The following is a 4549-nucleotide window of genomic DNA, read 5'->3' as shown; positions in this document are numbered from 1 at the left end:
CGCTTTCGATTGGGCTGGAGAAGGAAACATTGCTGTCAGAAACTGCTCTTGAGCCCCAGACACACACACATGGTTTAAGTGTGCTTACCTTCTTGTACATTCAGCACTTCGGTGAGGAACCCCAGGCAGCGTTCCTCATTGGGGATCTCAAAGAGGCGCTCTGGTGTGCAGTCTCCCTGTATTCTGATCTTGCAGCCAGCTTCAGACATACAAAACACACACACCAAGACATAGACAGGTTTGGCTTCTTGACCTTTAAACCCCTTCTATAAACAAGCCACTAGCTGCCATTTGCTCCTCTGGACTCATGATCGAATTCCTCATTTATCTGCTATCTTGACATTTAGTCTATTTTAAAAAGTGAGTTTGAGGCAGTGTCGGGTCCTCTCTGTGCCCCTGAGACTCCCACCAATTTGTGGGTGTTAGGGGGTTCCAGTGCCTTTTTCCTGATTTTTAAAACTACTTCTTTCCTCTGCTGCTATGTGAAAGACACTCACAAATAACAGGGGACACTGCCTTCACAAAGGAAACAGTGACACTGCAAGCACCAAATGCAGTATCAAATGGGGACAGGGATCCAAGGTGCTATTTGTAGCAGTAGACACACATTTTCAGACAGTTACAGTGACAGGACCAATACCAACTAAATCATCCCAGCCAGGGCTTTGTCAAGCCTGACCTTAAAAACCTCTAAGGATGGAGATTCCACCACCTCCGTAGGTAACCCATTCCAGTGCTTCACCACCCTCCTAGTGAAATAGTGTTTCCTAATATCCACCTCCCTCTCTGCAAAGGAAAGACAAGACTACTTATACCTGTCTATGCTGCATACAAAGCACCGTGGGACCCTGCAGGGGATGAAAACCTCCTAAGAGGCCCTCATCAGGTTACACCTCCAATGGGGGCATCATCTACTGCCCCTGCACTCCAACCATGGGGCTGCTTCTGTGGCAGCAAGGAGTAGAGCAATAATATAGGACAGAAGCAGGAAAGCGAGGGGCTGGCAAGTTAAGTTCCAGAAAAAGTCAAACAGGCTCACAGAGAAGGGTTTTGGGAGAAGCATTAAGAGAGAAGTCAAAACTCAGTGACACCTTTTGATCTAAGTATTTAGATCATGCTCCCTGTGGTAATGAGCATTTTCCAAAAGAGTAACAAAGCCAGCCAACCCCCCTACAGCCTTTCAATCCATAACTAGCACAGAGACAGTAAGCAGCGGTAGAGCAGAGGGCACCAGGGGAAGAGACAAGAGTGGGAGGCAGAGTGGGCGAAACAGGAAGGAATGTATGTCAATAATGGAGAGATGATATATTTGTTGAAGAAAGCTCTCATCATAACAGACTCACTGTTTGTCGCTATATCAATCAACAGCGTTTCTTCAGCCTCTGGGAAACAAGAGAGAAGGATCAGGATAGTTCACCCTGTCCAGGAGCAGAGACTCAGCACATACAACACAAGCACAAAGCCTGCCCTAAACACAAGGAGATCCAAGGCTCCAGCAAAGGAACAAACACTTTCCATGTCTCTCACCACTAGCAGTGGCACTACTGGAGAGAGTTACAACCCCTCAGGCTGGGCCAGACTGGACAGAGGTCCCCCTGCAAATGGGTCTCCAAATTCAGGGAAGTTATACAGCAGTGTGTTTAAAATGAGAGGTACCAGCCTGCCAGTCCTGGAGACTGACTCCTCAAATGCAGCATGAGCAGTAACAGCAGTGCTAGCTCCTCACATACACAGGTCCACCACTGAGTCTCATGGCTTGTCTACATGGAGAAATTTACCAGCAGAAACATACCATAACTATACTGGTATAATGCCCCTTGTGAACACTTACTACAGAAAAAGTGTTCTCTTACCCCCACCCCCAAGAAGTGTCATAGGAAAATTATAAGGTATAGTTCTGCTGGTAAATTTCCTTATGTAGACATAAGTCCGTCCATTCAGACCCAATTTCCCATACTATCTTTGGCCTCTGTGAAGCTGCCAGTAGAGAGGGCCATTTGATGCCATTCCAGGCAGTGGTTTTTGACACCAACACCGAGGCTCCCCAACCCACACTATGTCACAAAAGGGGACAAACAGCCACTGATTTTCAATCACTACTGACTTGTGCTGGATATCGGGGTGCTCACAGCACAGAAAAAGGCAAGCACACGTGGTATGGGTTTTAACCAGGTCACAACTTTATTAGTCAAATTACATAAGGTTCCCACTGAGGGACAGCCCAGGGCAGTCACTGGCACCCCATTGATCCTTTGCCTATTCTTGGGGGCTCTCAGCATAGTGAGAGCCAATCATCACACTACAAGGGTCTCTGGGCACCTCCACTCACCCACTAGCAGCCCGCCCCCTTTCAGAGGTTGAAACAAGAGGGAACCTCAACCCCAGGCAGCACTGCAGTCAAGCACATTGAAATAGTTCCCCCGCTCCTGCTGCCTACAGGGGGCTAGACACGATGCCCCCCTCTCATAAGGAGATGCCCTCGGGATGCCCACTATGTTACCTGTTTGGATCTGGACCTTAAATTAGTGAGTTCCTGCACTGGGCACCTGCCAAATATGCAACAACTAAGCGACTCTCACATAGGTCCAAACTGTGCCCTCTAGCTGCCCAACCCCAACCCCTAGATTTCACTGTGAGGAAAGTGAAAAAAGCCGGCCAGCCTTGGCAAATCTGGTGGCATGGGGAAAAATTCCTTCCCCACCCCAAAGCAGTGACTAACATAAGACTGCAGATAGATGGATAAGAGAGCGAGGGAGGGCTGACTGCCGGAAACCAGCACACAGGAAGCGGTTCTGAACACATAGCTCTTTTCATGGCTCCAAATCTTGTGCAAAATCCAGCGAGCTCTTGTCATAGAGTGGGAATTTTCTGTAATCTTTTGTAGGAATACTGTGCCTCAGTTTCCCCTTTATGTGGCATTGTTCTCTAGGTGGGGGAAAAGAGCTGTTTGCTCTTTGGGGAGGCCCAGTGAGGCAACTGTGACTGATCCCTAGCTATCTGGGGTTGGGGCCCCAAATCCACGAAGACAATAGCAACGCCAAACACTGGGACATTTGGCACATAGCAACTAATGACCTTGGATGGCCCACCTCCCCTATAGGAAGCCAGCCATGTTTGACTAGCTGGACAACAAAGGCCTGAGGAGGGTCCAGGTGGGACTGGCCTGGGAACTTCAACAAGGAGGGACACAGCAGGAGCCAAGGGAAGGGACACGGCTTGGCTGGGGTCCTGGGCTAACCCAGACAGACAATGCTGTAACTTTCTTCTCTATATCCTTGCCAAGGACTTTTTATACTGCATTCCAGTTGACTAACAAACCCTTCTGTTTTTGACAACGCTGGCTGGATGTCACTACAGATGCTGTTGGAGGTGTGTTGCTCCCTAAGATTGTACAGGGGTCTGCCTCAGTGGGACTCACTGAACAGAGCTCATGATGGGAAGCAGGAGTGCTGAAGGATCAGAGAACCAGCCCAGGGAGGCAGTGAAGCTGCGGTGTTTACCCCCAAGAAAGTATGAGACCCCTAGGAGGTCTCGCTCACTGATGGGGTCCTCCCAGAGGCTGTTCCAAAGCTGGGGTCATAGAACCAAACCTGTGGATCCGTGAAAAATCTTCTGGCTCCAAATCTCACGCCAAATCCCACAAGAACTCAAGTCTACCCTGAAAGTCCTGTGAGGGCTTGAAATCTCATGATAACCAGCCTGTTCTGTGCTTTTTGCCCTCTTCCATCATGGGAGCTACCAAAACTCACCCCTGTAAGTGCTCCATATGACATCCTTCATACTGATAGATGAACTAGCCAAGTATCCACACATCAATATTTACATCAAGATGGACCAAATCCCCACACCAGTTTGGGAGAAGAAAGAAGTAGGAAGCTGTAATTGTAAGCTCTGACTTTTAGTTCCATAGGAAAGTCCCCATCTGTACAGCTAGGAAAAAAACAGCAGTGGATTTCTGGCTGAGGGGCAGGTGTAGGAGGGTCAGTACCTTGCACACATCTAAAACGGCTGTTGATGGGAATGTTATCCTGGTCAGATGGGTCCTTCCTCTGTGAATGGATAATCAACCTGGAAACAGAGAGAAGCCTCATAACAGCACAAAACCTAAAAGATTCTAGAGCAAAAGGTGTTGCTGACCTCATGGCTGTATTTCTCCTGGAACCAAAGACACCACAGGCCCTGCTCTCTATCTCTACGTTGCTGGGGACAGTGAGGAGGAGCATTTATCACATGACATACAGGGTGATGCATGCAAAAATATGCATATGGAGGAACTGCTCCCAAAGATGCTCCCTGATCTGCACATGATAAAGGAAGCATGCTAAACTCCCTGGCCATGGGTCCACAGACTATACCAGAGGAGCTGGGGAGTTGACTGGGCACCCAGCTCCAGGAAGCAGGGCCACTTTTCTGTCTGTTTAGAGCAGCAGGTCTCAGTCTGTGGGTCGGGACCCTGTTTTAATGGGGTTGCCAGGACTGGCATTAGACTTGCTGGGGCCTGGGGCCAAAGCCTTAGCCTTGGGTGGCAGGGTTCAGGTTAGAGGCCCTC

Source organism: Gopherus evgoodei, chromosome 9 (assembly GCF_007399415.2).
Source record: "Gopherus evgoodei ecotype Sinaloan lineage chromosome 9, rGopEvg1_v1.p, whole genome shotgun sequence".
In the NCBI taxonomy this organism is placed as follows: Eukaryota; Metazoa; Chordata; order Testudines; family Testudinidae; genus Gopherus; species Gopherus evgoodei.
Note: the sequence above shows the minus strand (reverse complement) of the source record.